Genomic DNA, 18683 nt, shown 5'->3' on the forward strand with positions numbered 1-18683 from the left:
CTGATCATGTGGGAGGTCACAGACTAGTTACATACAGAAGCAGCGTCCCCAGCAGCACAGAGTATTTCAGGAGAGGAGTGCGCTGATCATGTGGGAGGTCACAGACTAGTTACATACAGAAGCAGTGTCCTCAGCAGCACAGAGTATTTCAGGAGAGGAGTGTGCTGATCATGTGGGAGGTCACAGACTAGTTACATACAGAAGCAGAGTCCCCAGCAGCACAGAGTATTTCAGGAGAGGAGTGTGCTGATCATGTGGGGGGTCACAGACTAGTTACATACAGAAGCAGCGTCCCCAGCAGCACAGAGTATTTCAGGAGAGGAGTGTGCTGATCATGTGGGGAGGTTACAGACTAGTTACATACAGAAGCAGCGTCCCCAACAGCACAGAGTATTTCAGGAGAGGAGTGTGCTGATCATGTGGGGGGTCACAGACTAGTTACATACAGAAGCAGAGTCCCCAGCAGCACAGAGTATTTCAGGAGAGGAGTGCGCTGATCATGTGGGAGGTCACAGACTAGTTACATACAGAAGCAGCGTCCCCAGCAGCACAGAGTATTTCAGGAGAGGAGTGCGCTGATCATGTGGGAGGTCACAGACTAGTTACATACAGAAGCAGCGTCCCCAGCAGCACAGAGTATTTCAGGAGAGGAGTGTGCTGATCATGTGGGAGGTCACAGACTAGTTACATACAGAAGCAGTGTCCTCAGCAGCACAGAGTATTTCAGGAGAGGAGTGTGCTGATCATGTGGGAGGTCACAGACTAGTTACATACAGAAGCAGCGTCCCCAACAGCACAGAGTATTTCAGGAGAGGAGTGTGCTGATCATGTGGGGGGTCACAGACTAGTTACATACAGAAGCAGCGTCCCCAGCAGCACAGAGTATTTCAGGAGAGGAGTGCGCTGATCATGTGGGGAGGTCACAGACTAGTTACATACAGAAGCAGCGTCCCCAGCAGCACAGAGTATTTCAGGAGAGGAGTGCGCTGATCATGTGGGGGGTCACAGACTAGTTACATACAGAAGCAGTGTCCCCAGCAGCACAGAGTATTTCAGGAGAGGAGTGCGCTGATCATGTGGGTGGTCACAGACTAGTTACATACAGAAGCAGCATCCCCAGCAGCACAGAGTATTTCAGGAGAGGAGTGCGCTGATCATGTGGGGGGTCACAGACTAGTTACATACAGAAGCAGTGTCCCCAGCAGCACAGAGTATTTCAGGAGAGGAGTGTGCTAATCATGTGGGAGGTCACAGACTAGTTACATACAGAAGCAGTGTCCTCAGCAGCACAGAGTATTTCAGGAGAGGAGTGTGCTGATCATGTGGGAGGTCACAGACTAGTTACATACAGAAGCAGCGTCCCCAACAGCACAGAGTATTTCAGGAGAGGAGTGTGCTGATCATGTGGGGGGTCACAGACTAGTTACATACAGAAGCAGCGTCCCCAGCAGCACAGAGTATTTCAGGAGAGGAGTGTGCTGATCATGTGGGGAGGTCACAGACTAGTTACATACAGAAGCAGAGTCCCCAGCAGCACAGAGTATTTCAGGAGAGGAGTGTGCTGATCATGTGGGGGGTCACAGACTAGTTACATACAGAAGCAGAGTCCCCAGCAGCACAGAGTATTTCAGGAGAGGAGTGTGCTGATCATGTGGGGAGGTCACAGACTAGTTACATACAGAAGCAGAGTCCCCAGCAGCACAGAGTATTTCAGGAGAGGAGTGTGCTGATCATGTGGGGGGTCACAGACTAGTTACATACAGAAGCAGAGTCCCCAGCAGCACAGAGTATTTCAGGAGAGGAGTGCGCTGATCATGTGGGGAGGTCACAGACTAGTTACATACAGAAGCAGCGTCCCCAGCAGCACAGAGTATTTCAGGAGAGGAGTGTGCTGATCATGTGGGGAGGTCACAGACTAGTTACATACAGAAGCAGAGTCCCCAGCAGCACAGAGTATTTCAGGAGAGGAGTGTGCTGATCATGTGGGGGGTCACAGACTAGTTAAATACAGAAGCAGAGTCCCCAGCAGCACAGAATATTTCAGGAGAGGAGTGTACTGATCATGTGGGGGTCACAGATTAGTTACATACAGATGCAGAGTCCCCAGCAGCACAGAGTATTTCAGGAGAGGAGTGTGCTGATCATGTGGGGAGGTTACAGACTAGTTACATACAGAAGCAGCGTCCCCAGCAGCACAGAGTATTTCAGGAGAGGAGTGTGCTGATCATGTGGGGAGGTTACAGACTAGTTACATACAGAAGCAGCGTCCCCAACAGCACAGAGTATTTCAGGAGAGGAGTGTGCTGATCATGTGGGGGGTCACAGACTAGTTACATACAGAAGCAGAGTCCCCAGCAGCACAGAGTATTTCAGGAGAGGAGTGCGCTGATCATGTGGGAGGTCACAGACTAGTTACATACAGAAGCAGCGTCCCCAGCAGCACAGAGTATTTCAGGAGAGGAGTGCGCTGATCATGTGGGAGGTCACAGACTAGTTACATACAGAAGCAGTGTCCTCAGCAGCACAGAGTATTTCAGGAGAGGAGTGTGCTGATCATGTGGGAGGTCACAGACTAGTTACATACAGAAGCAGAGTCCCCAGCAGCACAGAGTATTTCAGGAGAGGAGTGTGCTGATCATGTGGGGGGTCACAGACTAGTTACATACAGAAGCAGCGTCCCCAGCAGCACAGAGTATTTCAGGAGAGGAGTGTGCTGATCATGTGGGGAGGTTACAGACTAGTTACATACAGAAGCAGCGTCCCCAACAGCACAGAGTATTTCAGGAGAGGAGTGTGCTGATCATGTGGGGGGTCACAGACTAGTTACATACAGAAGCAGAGTCCCCAGCAGCACAGAGTATTTCAGGAGAGGAGTGCGCTGATCATGTGGGAGGTCACAGACTAGTTACATACAGAAGCAGCGTCCCCAGCAGCACAGAGTATTTCAGGAGAGGAGTGCGCTGATCATGTGGGAGGTCACAGACTAGTTACATACAGAAGCAGCGTCCCCAGCAGCACAGAGTATTTCAGGAGAGGAGTGTGCTGATCATGTGGGAGGTCACAGACTAGTTACATACAGAAGCAGTGTCCTCAGCAGCACAGAGTATTTCAGGAGAGGAGTGTGCTGATCATGTGGGAGGTCACAGACTAGTTACATACAGAAGCAGCGTCCCCAACAGCACAGAGTATTTCAGGAGAGGAGTGTGCTGATCATGTGGGGGGTCACAGACTAGTTACATACAGAAGCAGCGTCCCCAGCAGCACAGAGTATTTCAGGAGAGGAGTGCGCTGATCATGTGGGGAGGTCACAGACTAGTTACATACAGAAGCAGCGTCCCCAGCAGCACAGAGTATTTCAGGAGAGGAGTGCGCTGATCATGTGGGGGGTCACAGACTAGTTACATACAGAAGCAGTGTCCCCAGCAGCACAGAGTATTTCAGGAGAGGAGTGCGCTGATCATGTGGGTGGTCACAGACTAGTTACATACAGAAGCAGCATCCCCAGCAGCACAGAGTATTTCAGGAGAGGAGTGCGCTGATCATGTGGGGGGTCACAGACTAGTTACATACAGAAGCAGTGTCCCCAGCAGCACAGAGTATTTCAGGAGAGGAGTGTGCTAATCATGTGGGAGGTCACAGACTAGTTACATACAGAAGCAGCGTCCCCAGCAGCACAGAGTATTTCAGGAGAGGAGTGTGCTGATCATGTGGGAGGTCACAGACTAGTTACATACAGAAGCAGCGTCCCCAGCAGCACAGAGTATTTCAGGAGAGGAGTGTGCTGATCATGTGGGAGGTCACAGACTAGTTACATACAGAAGCAGTGTCCTCAGCAGCACAGAGTATTTCAGGAGAGGAGTGTGCTGATCATGTGGGAGGTCACAGACTAGTTACATACAGAAGCAGCGTCCCCAACAGCACAGAGTATTTCAGGAGAGGAGTGTGCTGATCATGTGGGGGGTCACAGACTAGTTACATACAGAAGCAGCGTCCCCAGCAGCACAGAGTATTTCAGGAGAGGAGTGCGCTGATCATGTGGGGAGGTCACAGACTAGTTACATACAGAAGCAGCGTCCCCAGCAGCACAGAGTATTTCAGGAGAGGAGTGCGCTGATCATGTGGGAGGACACAGACTAGTCACATACAGAAGCAGCATCCCCAGCAGCACAGAGTATTTCAGGAGAGGAGTGTGCTGATCATGTGGGGGGTCACAGACTAGTTACATGCAGAAGCAGCGTCCCCAGCAGCACAGAGTATTTCAGGAGAGGAGTGTGCTGATCATGTGGGGAGGTCACAGACTAGTTACATACAGAAGCAGCGTCCCCAACAGCACAGAGTATTTCAGGAGAGGAGTGTGCTGATCATGTGGGAGGTCATAGACTAGTCACATACAGAAGCAGCGTCCCCAGCAGCACAGAGTATTTCAGGAGAGGAGTGTGCTGATCATGTGGGGGGTCACAGACTAGTTATATACAGAAGCAGAGTCCCCAGTAGCACAGAGTATTTCAGGAGAGGAGTGCGCTGATCATGTGGGGGGTCACAGACTAGTTACATACAGAAGCAGAGTCCCCAGCAGCACAGAGTATTTCAGGAGAGGAGTGTGCTGATCATGTGGGGGGTCACAGACTAGTTACATACAGAAGCAGCGTCCCCAGCAGCACAGAGTATTTCAGGAGAGGCGTGCGCTGATCATGTGGGAGGTCACAGACTAGTCACATACAGAAGCAGCGTCCCCAGCAGCACAGAGTATTTCAGGAGATAAGTGTGCTGATCATGTGTGGGGGTCACAGACTAGTTACATACAGAAGCAGCGTCTCCAACAGCACAGAGTATTTCAGGAGAGGAGTGCGCTGATCATGTGGGAGGTCACAGACTAGTTACATACAGAAGCAGCGTCCCCAGCAGCACAGAGTATTTCAGGAGAGGAGTGTGCTGATCATGTGGGGGGTCACAGACTAGTTACATACAGAAGCAGTGTCCCCAGCAGCACAGAGTATTTCAGGAGAGGAGTGCGCTGATCATGTGGGGGGTCATAGACTAGTTACATACAGAAGCAGAGTCCCCAGCAGCACAGAGTATTTCAGGAGAGGAGTGCGCTGATCATGTGGGGGGTCATAGACTAGTTACATACAGAAGCAGCGTCCCCAGCAGCACAGAGTATTTCAGGAGAGGAGTGCGCTGATCATGTGGGGGGTCATAGACTAGTTACATACAGAAGCAGCGTCCCCAGCAGCACAGAGTATTTCAGGAGAGGAGTGTGCTGATCATGTGGGGGGTCACAGACTAGTTACATACAGAAGCAGCGTCCCCAGCAGCACAGAGTATTTCAGGAGAGGAGTGCGCTGATCATGTGGGAGGTCACAGACTAGTTACATACAGAAGCAGCGTCCCCAGCAGCACAGAGTATTTCAGGAGAGGAGTGCGCTGATCATGTGGGGGGTTACAGACTAGTTACATACAGAAGCAGAGTCCCCAGCAGCACAGAGTATTTCAGGAGAGGAGTGCGCTGATCATGTGGGAGGTCACAGACTAGTTACATACAGAAGCAGTGTCCCTAGCAGCACAGAGTATTTCAGGAGAGGAGTGTGCTGATCATGTGGGGGGTTACAGACGAGTTACATACAGAAGCAGCGTCCCCAGCAGCACAGAGTATTTCAGGAGAGGAGTGCGCTGATCATGTGGGGGGTTACAGACGAGTTACATACAGAAGCAGCGTCCCCAGCAGCACAGAGTATTTCAGGAGAGGAGTGCGCTGATCATGTGGGGAGGTCACAGACTAGTTACATACAGAAGCAGTGTCCCCAGCAGCACAGAGTATTTCAGGAGAGGAGTGTGCTGATCATGTGGGGGGTTACAGACGAGTTACATACAGAAGCAGTGTCCCCAGCAGCACAGAGTATTTCAGGAGAGGAGTGTGCTGATCATGTGGGAGGTCACAGACTAGTCACATACAGAAGCAGCGTCCCCAGCAGCACAGAGTATTTCAGGAGAGGAGTGTGCTGATCATGTGGGAGGTCACAGACTAGTCACATACAGAAGCAGCGTCCCCAGCAGCACAGAGTATTTCAGGAGAGGAGTGTGCTGATCATGTGGGGGGTCACAGACTAGTTACATGCAGAAGCAGCGTCCCCAGCAGCACAGAGTATTTCAGGAGAGGAGTGTGCTGATCATGTGGGGGGGTCACAGACTAGTTACATACAGAAGCAGCGTCCCCAGCAGCACAGAGTATTTCAGGAGAGGAGTGTGCTGATCATGTGGGAGGTCACAGACTAGTCACATACAGAAGCAGTGTCCCCAGCAGCACAGAGTATTTCAGGAGAGGAGTGCGCTGATCATGTGGGGAGTCACAGACTAGTTACATGCAGAAGCAGCGTCCCCAGCAGCACAGAGTATTTCAGGAGAGGAGTGTGCTGATCATGTGGGAGGTCACAGACTAGTTACATACAGAAGCAGCGTCCCCAGCAGCACAGAGTATTTCAGGAGAGGAGTGCGCTGATCATGTGGGGGGTTACAGACTAGTTACATACAGAAGCAGAGTCCCCAGCAGCACAGAGTATTTCAGGAGAGGAGTGCGCTGATCATGTGGGAGGTCACAGACTAGTTACATACAGAAGCAGCGTCCCCAGCAGCACAGAGTATTTCAGGAGACGAGTGTGCTGATCATGTGGGGAGTCACAGACTAGTTAAATACAGAAGCAGTGTCCCCAGCAGCACAGAGTATTTCAGGAGAGGAGTGTGCTGATCATGTGGGGGGTTACAGACTAGTTACATACAGAAGCAGCGTCCCCAGCAGCACAGAGTATTTCAGGAGAGGAGTGTGCTGATCATGTGGGGAGTCACAGACTAGTTACATACAGAAGCAGTGTCCCCAGCAGCACAGAGTATTTCAGGAGAGGAGTGTGCTGATCATGTGGGGGGTTGCAGACTAGTTACATACAGAAGCAGCATCCCCAGCAGCACAGAGTATTTCAGGAGAGGAGTGTGCTGATCATGTGGGGAGTCACAGACTAGTTACATACAGAAGCAGTGTCCCCAGCAGCACAGAGTATTTCAGGAGAGGAGTGTGCTGATCATGTGGGGGAGTCACAGACTAGTTACATACAGAAGCAGTGTCCCCAGCAGCACAGAGTATTTCAGGAGAGGAGTGTGCTGATCATGTGGGAGGTCACAGACTAGTTACATACAGAAGCAGAGTCCCCAGCAGCACAGAGTATTTCAGGAGAGGAATGCGCTGATCATTTGGGGGAGTCACAGACTAGTTACATACAGAAGCAGTGTCCCCAGCAGCACAGAGTATTTCAGGAGAGGAGTGTGCTGATCATGTGGGAGGTCACAGACTAGTTACATACAGAAGCAGAGTCCCCAGCAGCACAGAGTATTTCAGGAGAGGAGTGCGCTGATCATGTGGGGGAGTCACAGACTAGTTACATACAGAAGCAGTGTCCCCAGCAGCACAGAGTATTTCAGGAGAGGAGTGTGCTGATCATGTGGGAGGTCACAGACTAGTTACATACAGAAGCAGAGTCCCCAGCAGCACAGAGTATTTCAGGAGAGGGGTGTGCTGATCATTTGGGGGAGTCACAGACTAGTTACATACAGAAGCAGTGTCCCCAGCAGCACAGAGTATTTCAGGAGAGGAGTGTGCTGATCATGTGGGAGGTCACACACTAGTTACATACAGAAGCAGAGTACCCCAGCAGCACAGAGTATTTCAGGAGAGGAGTGTGCTGATCATGTGGGGGGTTACAGACTAGTTACATACAGAAGCAGCGTCCCCTACAGCACAGAGTATTTCAGGAGAGGAGTGTGCTGATCATGTGGGGGGTCACAGACTAGTTACATACAGAAGCAGTGTCCCCAGCAGCACAGAGTATTTCAGGAGAGGAGTGTGCTGATCATGTGGGAGGTCACAGACTAGTTACATACAGAAGCAGCGTCCCCAACAGCACAGAGTATTTCAGGAGAGGAGTGTGCTGATCATGTGGGAGGTCACAGACTAGTTACATACAGAAGCAGCGTCCCCAGCAGCACAGAGTATTTCAGGAGAGGAGTGCGCTGATCATGTGGGAGGTCACAGACTAGTTACATACAGAAGCAGCGTCCCCAGCAGCACAGAGTATTTCAGGAGAGGAGTGTGCTGATCATGTGGGGAGTCACAGACTAGTTACATACAGAAGCAGTGTCCCCAACAGCACAGAGTATTTCAGGAGAGGAGTGTGCTGATCATGTGGGGGGTCACAGACTAGTTACATACAGAAGCAGAGTCCCCAGCAGCACAGAGTATTTCAGGAGAGGAGTGCGCTGATCATGTGGGGGGTCACAGACTAGTTACATGCAGAAGCAGCGTCCCCAGCAGCACAGAGTATTTCAGGAGAGGAGTGCGCTGATCATGTGGGAGGTCATAGACTAGTTACATACAGAAGCAGAGTCCCCAGCAGCACAGAGTATTTCAGGAGAGGAGTGCGCTGATCATGTGGGGGGGTCACAGACTAGTCACATACAGAAGCAGCGTCCCCAGCAGCACAGAGTATTTCAGGAGAGGAGTGCGCTGATCATGTGGGGGGTCACAGACTAGTTACATACAGAAGCAGCGTCCCCAACAGCACAGAGTATTTCAGGAGAGGAGTGTGCTGATCATGTGGAAGGTCACAGACTAGTTACATACAGAAGCAGCGTCCCCAACAGCACAGAGTATTTCAGGAGAGGAGTGCGCTGATCATGTGGGAGGTCACAGACTAGTTACATACAGAAGCAGTGTCCCCAGCAGCACAGAGTATTTCAGGAGAGGAGTGTGCTGATCATGTGGGGAGGTCACAGACTAGTTACATACAGAAGCAGTGTCCCCAGCAGCACAGAGTATTTCAGGAGAGGAGTGTGCTGATCATGTGGGGAGGTCACAGACTAGTTACATACAGAAGCAGCGTCCCCAACAGCACAGAGTATTTCAGGAGAGGAGTGCGCTGAACATGTGGGAGGTCACAGACTAGTTACATACAGAAGCAGTGTCCTCAGCAGCACAGAGTATTTCAGGAGAGGAGTGTGCTGATCATGTGGGAGGTCACAGACTAGTTACATACAGAAGCAGCGTCCCCAACAGCACAGAGTATTTCAGGAGAGGAGTGTGCTGATCATGTGGGGGGTCACAGACTAGTTACATACAGAAGCAGCGTCCCCAGCAGCACAGAGTATTTCAGGAGAGGAGTGTGCTGATCATGTGGGGAGGTCACAGACTAGTTACATACAGAAGCAGAGTCCCCAGCAGCACAGAGTATTTCAGGAGAGGAGTGTGCTGATCATGTGGGGGGTCACAGACTAGTTACATACAGAAGCAGAGTCCCCAGCAGCACAGAGTATTTCAGGAGAGGAGTGTGCTGATCATGTGGGGAGGTCACAGACTAGTTACATACAGAAGCAGCGTCCCCAGCAGCACAGAGTATTTCAGGAGAGGAGTGTGCTGATCATGTGGGGAGGTCACAGACTAGTTACATACAGAAGCAGAGTCCCCAGCAGCACAGAGTATTTCAGGAGAGGAGTGCGCTGATCATGTGGGAGGTCACAGACTAGTTACATACAGAAGCAGCGTCCCCAGCAGCACAGAGTATTTCAGGAGAGGAGTGCGCTGATCATGTGGGAGGTCACAGACTAGTTACATACAGAAGCAGTGTCCTCAGCAGCACAGAGTATTTCAGGAGAGGAGTGTGCTGATCATGTGGGAGGTCACAGACTAGTTACATACAGAAGCAGAGTCCCCAGCAGCACAGAGTATTTCAGGAGAGGAGTGTGCTGATCATGTGGGGGGTCACAGACTAGTTACATACAGAAGCAGAGTCCCCAGCAGCACAGAGTATTTCAGGAGAGGAGTGTGCTGATCATGTGGGGAGGTTACAGACTAGTTACATACAGAAGCAGCGTCCCCAACAGCACAGAGTATTTCAGGAGAGGAGTGTGCTGATCATGTGGGGGAGTCACAGACTAGTTACATACAGAAGCAGCGTCCCCAGCAGCACAGAGTATTTCAGGAGAGGAGTGCGCTGATCATGTGGGGAGGTCACAGACTAGTTACATACAGAAGCAGCGTCCCCAGCAGCACAGAGTATTTCAGGAGAGGAGTGTGCTGATCATGTGTGGAGGTCACAGACTAGTCACATACAGAAGCAGCATCCCCAGCAGCACAGAGTATTTCAGGAGAGGAGTGTGCTGATCATGTGGGGGGTCACAGACTAGTTACATGCAGAAGCAGCGTCCCCAGCAGCACAGAGTATTTCAGGAGAGGAGTGTGCTGATCATGTGGGGAGGTCACAGACTAGTTACATACAGAAGCAGCGTCCCCAACAGCACAGAGTATTTCAGGAGAGGAGTGTGCTGATCATGTGGGAGGTCATAGACTAGTCACATACAGAAGCAGCGTCCCCAGCAGCACAGAGTATTTCAGGAGAGGAGTGTGCTGATCATGTGGGGGGTCACAGACTAGTTATATACAGAAGCAGAGTCCCCAGTAGCACAGAGTATTTCAGGAGAGGCGTGCGCTGATCATGTGGGAGGTCACAGACTAGTTACATACAGAAGCAGCGTCCCCAGCAGCACAGAGTATTTCAGGAGATAAGTGTGCTGATCATGTGTGGGGGTCACAGACTAGTTACATACAGAAGCAGCGTCTCCAACAGCACAGAGTATTTCAGGAGAGGAGTGCGCTGATCATGTGGGAGGTCACAGACTAGTTACATACAGAAGCAGCGTCCCCAGCAGCACAGAGTATTTCAGGAGAGGAGTGTGCTGATCATGTGGGGGGTCACAGACTAGTTACATACAGAAGCAGCGTCTCCAACAGCACAGAGTATTTCAGGAGAGAAGTGTGCTCATCATGTGGGGGGTCACAGACTAGTCACATACAGAAGCAGCGTCCCCAGCAGCACAGAGTATTTCAGGAGAGGAGTGCGCTGATCATGTGGGGGTCACAGACTAGTCACATACAGAAGCAGCGTCCCCAGCAGCACAGAGTATTTCAGGAGAGGAGTGTGCTGATCATGTGGGGGGTCACAGACTAGTTACATACAGAAGCAGCGTCCCCAGCAGCACAGAGTATTTCAGGAGATGAATGTGCTGATCATGTGTGGGGGTCACAGACTAGTCACATACAGAAGCAGCATCCCCAGCAGCACAGAGTATTTCAGGAGAGGAGTGTGCTGATCATGTGGGGGGTCACAGACTAGTTACATGCAGAAGCAGCGTCCCCAGCAGCACAGAGTATTTCAGGAGAGGAGTGTGCTGATCATGTGGGAGGTCACAGACTAGTTACATACAGAAGCAGAGTCCCCAGCAGCACAGAGTATTTCAGGAGAGGAGTGTGCTGATCATGTGGGGAGGTCACAGACTAGTTACATACAGAAGCAGAGTCCCCAGCAGCACAGAGTATTTCAGGAGAGGAGTGTGCTGATCATGTGGGGAGGTCACAGACTAGTTACATACAGAAGCAGAGTCCCCAGCAGCACAGAGTATTTCAGGAGAGGAGTGTGCTGATCATGTGGGGAGGTCACAGACTAGTTACATACAGAAGCAGCGTCCCCAACAGCACAGAGTATTTCAGGAGAGGAGTGTGCTGATCATGTGGGAGGTCACAGACTAGTTACATACAGAAGCAGAGTCCCCAGCAGCACAGAGTATTTCAGGAGAGGAGTGTGCTGATCATGTGGGGAGGTCACAGACTAGTTACATACAGAAGCAGAGTCCCCAGCAGCACAGAGTATTTCAGGAGAGGAGTGTGCTGATCATGTGGGAGGTCATAGACTAGTCACATACAGAAGCAGCGTCCCCAGCAGCACAGAGTATTTCAGGAGAGGAGTGTGCTGATCATGTGGGGGGTCACAGACTAGTTATATACAGAAGCAGAGTCCCCAGTAGCACAGAGTATTTCAGGAGAGGAGTGCGCTGATCATGTGGGAGGTCACAGACTAGTTACATACAGAAGCAGCGTCCCCAGCAGCACAGAGTATTTCAGGAGATAAGTGTGCTGATCATGTGTGGGGGTCACAGACTAGTTACATACAGAAGCAGCGTCTCCAACAGCACAGAGTATTTCAGGAGAGGAGTGCGCTGATCATGTGGGAGGTCACAGACTAGTTACATACAGAAGCAGCGTCCCCAGCAGCACAGAGTATTTCAGGAGATAAGTGTGCTGATCATGTGTGGGGGTCACAGACTAGTTACATACAGAAGCAGCGTCCCCAGCAGCACAGAGTATTTCAGGAGAGGAGTGTGCTGATCATGTGGGGGGTCACAGACTAGTTACATACAGAAGCAGCGTCTCCAACAGCACAGAGTATTTCAGGAGAGAAGTGTGCTCATCATGTGGGGGGTCACAGACTAGTCACATACAGAAGCAGCGTCCCCAGCAGCACAGAGTATTTCAGGAGAGGAGTGCGCTGATCATGTGGGGGTCACAGACTAGTCACATACAGAAGCAGCGTCCCCAGCAGCACAGAGTATTTCAGGAGATGAATGTGCTGATCATGTGTGGGGGTCACAGACTAGTCACATACAGAAGCAGCGTCCCCAACAGCACAGAGTATTTCAGGAGAGGAGTGTGCTGATCATGTGGGAGGTCACAGACTAGTTACATACAGAAGCAGAGTCCCCAGCAGCACAGAGTATTTCAGGAGAGGAGTGTGCTGATCATGTGGGGAGGTCACAGACTAGTTACATACAGAAGCAGAGTCCCCAGCAGCACAGAGTATTTCAGGAGAGGAGTGTGCTGATCATGTGGGAGGTCATAGACTAGTCACATACAGAAGCAGCGTCCCCAGCAGCACAGAGTATTTCAGGAGAGGAGTGTGCTGATCATGTGGGGGGTCACAGACTAGTTATATACAGAAGCAGAGTCCCCAGTAGCACAGAGTATTTCAGGAGAGGAGTGCGCTGATCATGTGGGAGGTCACAGACTAGTTACATACAGAAGCAGCGTCCCCAGCAGCACAGAGTATTTCAGGAGATAAGTGTGCTGATCATGTGTGGGGGTCACAGACTAGTTACATACAGAAGCAGCGTCTCCAACAGCACAGAGTATTTCAGGAGAGGAGTGCGCTGATCATGTGGGAGGTCACAGACTAGTTACATACAGAAGCAGCGTCCCCAGCAGCACAGAGTATTTCAGGAGATAAGTGTGCTGATCATGTGTGGGGGTCACAGACTAGTTACATACAGAAGCAGCGTCCCCAGCAGCACAGAGTATTTCAGGAGAGGAGTGTGCTGATCATGTGGGGGGTCACAGACTAGTTACATACAGAAGCAGCGTCTCCAACAGCACAGAGTATTTCAGGAGAGAAGTGTGCTCATCATGTGGGGGGTCACAGACTAGTCACATACAGAAGCAGCGTCCCCAGCAGCACAGAGTATTTCAGGAGAGGAGTGCGCTGATCATGTGGGGGTCACAGACTAGTCACATACAGAAGCAGCGTCCCCAGCAGCACAGAGTATTTCAGGAGATGAATGTGCTGATCATGTGTGGGGGTCACAGACTAGTCACATACAGAAGCAGAGTCCCCAGCAGCACAGAGTATTTCAGGAGAGGAGTGTGCTGATCATTTGGGGGAGTCACAGACTAGTCACATACAGAAGCAGAGTCCCCAGCAGCACAGAGTATTTCAGGAGAGGAGTGTGCTGATCATGTGGGGGGTCACAGACTAGTTACATACAGAAGCAGTGTCCCCAGCAGCACAGAGTATTTCAGGAGAGGGGTGTGCTGATCATGTGGAAGGTCACAGACTAGTTACATACAGAAGCAGAGTCCCCAGCAGCACAGAGTATTTCAGGAGAGGAGTGCGCTGATCATGTGGGGGGTCACAGACTAGTTACATACAGAAGCAGTGTCCCCAGCAGCACAGAGTATTTCAGGAGAGGAGTGCGCTGATCATGTGGGAGGTCACAGACTAGTTACATACAGAAGCAGTGTCCCCAGCAGCACAGAGTATTTCAGGAGAGGAGTGTGCTGATCATGTGGGAGGTCACAGACTAGTTACATACAGAAGCAGTGTCCCCAGCAGCACAGAGTATTTCAGGAGAGGAGTGTGCTGATCATGTGGGAGGTCACAGACTAGTTACATACAGAAGCAGTGTCCCCAGCAGCACAGAGTATTTCAGGAGAGGAGTGTGCTGATCATTTGGGGGAGTCACAGACTAGTTACATACAGAAGCAGAGTCCCCAGCAGCACAGAGTATTTCAGGAGAGGAGTGTGCTGATCATGTGGGGGGTCACAGACTAGTTACATGCAGAAGCAGCGTCCCCAGCAGCACAGAGTATTTCAGGAGAGGAGTGCGCTGATCATGTGGGAGGTCATAGACTAGTTACATACAGAAGCAGCGTCCCCAGCAGCACAGAGTATTTCAGGAGAGGAGTGCGCTGATCATGTGGGGGGGTCACAGACTAGTCACATACAGAAGCAGCGTCCCCAGCAGCACAGAGTATTTCAGGAGAGGAGTGTGCTGATCATGTGGGGGTCACAGACTAGTTACATACAGAAGCAGTGTCCCCAACAGCACAGAGTATTTCAGGAGAGGAGTGCGCTGATCATGTGGGGGGGTCACAGACTCGTTACATACAGAAGCAGAGTCCCCAGCAGCACAGAGTATTTCAGGAGAGGAGTGTGCTGATCATGTGGGAGGTCACAGACTAGTTACATACAGAAGCAGCGTCCCCAGCAGCACAGAGTATTTCAGGAGAGGAGTGTGCTGATCATGTGGGGGGTCACAGACTAGTTACATACAGAAGCAGCGTCCCCAGCAGCACAGAGTATTTCAGGAGAGGAGTGTGCTGATCATGTGGGAGGTCACAGACTAGTCACATACAGAAGCAGCGTCCCCAGCAGCACAGAGTATTTCAGGAGAGGAGTGTGCTGATCATGTGGGGGGTCACAGACTAGTTGCATGCAGAAGCAGCGTCCCCAGCAGCACAGAGTATTTCAGGAGAGGAGTGTGCTGATCATGTGGGGGGGTCACAGACTAGTTACATACAGAAGCAGCGTCCCCAGCAGCACAGAGTATTTCAGGAGAGGAGTGTGCTGATCATGTGGGAGGTCACAGACTAGTCACATACAGAAGCAGCGTCCTCAGCAGCACAGAGTATTTCAGGAGAGGAGTGTGCTGATCATGTGAGAGGTCACAGACTAGTCACATACAGAAGCAGCGTCCCCAGCAGCACAGAGTATTTCAGGAGAGGAGTGTGCTGCTCATGTGGGGGGTCACAGACTAGTTACATACAGAAGCAGAGTCCCCAGCAGCACAGAGTATTTCAGGAGAGGAGTGTGCTGATCATGTGGGAGGTCACAGACTAGTTACATACAGAAGCAGCGTCCCCAACAGCACAGAGTATTTCAGGAGAGGAGTGTGCTGATCATGTGGGGGGTCACAGACTAGTTACATGCAGAAGCAGCGTACCCAGCAGCACAGAGTATTTCAGGAGAGGAGTGTGCTGATCATGTGGGAGGTCATAGACTAGTTGCATACAGAAGCAGCGTCCCCAACAGCACAGAGTATTTCAGGAGAGGAGTGCGCTGATCATGTGGGAGGACATAGACTAGTTACATACAGAAGCAGAGTCCCCAGCAGCACAGAGTATTTCAGGAGAGGAGTGCGCTGATCATGTGGGGGGTCATAGACTAGTTGCATACAGAAGCAGCGTCCCCAGCAGCACAGAGTATTTCAGGAGAGGGGTGTGCTGATCATTTGGGGGAGTCACAGACTAGTTACATACAGAAGCAGCGTCCTCAGCAGCACAGAGTATTTCAGGAGAGGAGTGTGCTGATCATGTGGGGGGTCATAGACTAGTTGCATACAGAAGCAGAGTCCCCAGCAGCACAGAGTATTTCAGGAGAGGAGTGTGCTGATCATGTGGGGGGGTCACAGACTAGTCACATACAGAAGCAGTGTCCCCAGCAGCACAGAGTATTTCAGGAGAGGAGTGCGCTGATCATGTGGGGGTCACAGACTAGTTACATACAGAAGCAGAGTCCCCAGCAGCACAGAGTATTTCAGGCGAGGAGTGCGCTGATCGTGTGGAAGGTCACAGACTAGTTACATACAGAAGCAGAGTCCCCAGCAGCACAGAGTATTTCAGGAGAGGAGTGCGCTGATCATGTGGGGGGTCACAGACTAGTTACATACAGAAGCAGTGTCCCCAGCAGCACAGAGTATTTCAGGAGAGGAGTGTGCTGATCATGTGGGGGGGTCACAGACTAGTCACATACAGAAGCAGTGTCCCCAGCAGCACAGAGTATTTCAGGAGAGGAGTGCGCTGATCATGTGGGGGTCACAGACTAGTCACATACAGAAGCAACGTCCCCAGCAGCACAGAGTATTTCAGGAGATGAATGTGCTGATCATGTGTGGGGGTCACAGACTAGTCACATACAGAAGCAGAGTCCCCAGCAGCACAGAGTATTTCAGGAGAGGAGTGCGCTGCTCATGTGGGAGGTCACAGACTAGTTACATACAGAAGCAGCGTCCCCAGCAGCACAGAGTATTTCAGGAGATGAGTGTGCTGATCATGTGTGGGGGTCACAGACTAGTCACATACAGAAGCAGAGTCCCCAGCAGCACAGAGTATTTCAGGCGAGGAGTGCGCTGATCGTGTGGCGGGTCACAGACTAGTTACATACAGAAGCAGCGTCCCCAGCAGCACAGAGTATTTCAGGAGAGGAGTGCGCTGATCGTGTGGGGGGTCACAGACTAGTTACATACAGAAGCAGCGTCCCCAGCAGCACAGAGTATTTCAGGCGAGGAGTGTGCTGATCATGTGTGGGGGTCACAGACTAGTCACATACAGAAGCAGAGTCCCCAGCAGCACAGAGTATTTCAGGCGAGAAGTGCGCTGATCGTGTGGGGGGTCACAGACTAGTTACATACAGAAGCAGCGTCCCCAGCAGCACAGAGTATTTCAGTAGAGGAGTGCGCTGATCGTGTGGGGGGTCACAGACTAGTTACATACAGAAGCAGCGTCCCCAGCAGCACAGAGTATTTCAGGAGAGGAGTGCGCTGATCGTGTGGGGGAGTCACAGACTAGTTACATACAGAAGCAGCGTCCCCAGCAGCACAGAGTATTTCAGGAGAGGAGTGCGCTGATCATGTGGGAGGTCACAGACTAGTTACATACAGAAGCAGTGTCCCCAGCAGCACAGAGTATTTCAGGAGAGGAGTGCGCTGATCATGTGGGAGGTCACAGACTAGTTACATACAGAAGCAGAGTCCCCAGCAGCACAGAGTATTTCAGGAGAGGAGTGTGCTGATCATGTGGGAGGTCACAGACTAGTTACATACAGAAGCAGCGTTCCCAGCAGCACAGAGTGTTTCAGGAGAGGAGTGTGCTGATCATGTGGTGGGTCACAGACTAGTTACATACAGAAGCAGCGTCCCCAGCAGCACAGAGTATTTCAGGAGAGGAGTGTGCTGATCATGTGGGAGGTCACAGACTAGTCACATACAGAAGCAGCGTCCCCAGCAGCACAGAGTATTTCAGGAGAGGAGTGTGCTGATCATGTGGGGGGTCACAGACTAGTTACATGCAGAAGCAGCGTCCCCAGCAGCACAGAGTATTTCAGGAGAGGAGTGTGCTGATCATGTGGGAGGTCACAGACTAGTCACATACAGAAGCAGCGTCCCCAGCAGCACAGAGTATTTCAGGAGAGGAGTGTGCTGATCATGTGGGAGGTCACAGACTAGTCACATACAGAAGCAGCGTCCTCAGCAGCACAGAGTATTTCAGGAGAGGAGTGTGCTGATCATGTGGGGAGTCATAGACTAGTTACATACAGAAGCAGCGTCCCCAGCAGCACAGAGTATTTCAGGAGAGGAGTGTGCTGATCATGTGGGAGGTCATAGACTAGTTGCATACAGAAGCAGCGTCCCCAACAGCACAGAGTATTTCAGGAGAGGAGTGCGCTGATCATGTGGGAGGACATAGACTAGTTACATACAGAAGCAGAGTCCCCAGCAGCACAGAGTATTTCAGGAGAGGAGTGCGCTGATCATGTGGGGGGTCATAGACTAGTTGCATACAGAAGCAGCGTCCCCAGCAGCACAGAGTATTTCAGGAGAGGAGTGTGCTGATCATGTGGGGAGTCACAGACTAGTTGCATACAGAAGCAGAGTCCCCAGCAGCACAGAGTATTTCAGGAGAGGAGTGTGCTGATCATGTGGGGGGGTCACAGACTAGTCACATACAGAAGCAGTGTCCCCAGCAGCACAGAGTATTTCAGGAGAGGAGTGCGCTGATCATGTGGGGGTCACAGACTAGTCACATACAGAAGCAACGTCCCCAGCAGCACAGAGTATTTCAGGAGATGAATGTGCTGATCATGTGTGGGGGTCACAGACTAGTCACATACAGAAGCAGAGTCCCCAGCAGCACAGAGTATTTCAGGAGAGGAGTGCGCTGCTCATGTGGGAGGTCACAGACTAGTTACATACAGAAGCAGCGTCCCCAGCAGCACAGAGTATTTCAGGCGAGGAGTGCGCTGATCGTGTGGAAGGTCACAGACTAGTTACATACAGAAGCAGCGTCCCCAGCAGCACAGAGTATTTCAGGAGATGAGTGTGCTGATCATGTGTGGGGGTCACAGACTAGTCACATACAGAAGCAGAGTCCCCAGCAGCACAGAGTATTTCAGGAGAGGAGTGCGCTGATCATGTGGGGGGTC

This window comes from Ranitomeya imitator, chromosome 5 (assembly GCF_032444005.1).
Source record: "Ranitomeya imitator isolate aRanImi1 chromosome 5, aRanImi1.pri, whole genome shotgun sequence".
NCBI lineage: Eukaryota > Metazoa > Chordata > Amphibia > Anura > Dendrobatidae > Ranitomeya > Ranitomeya imitator.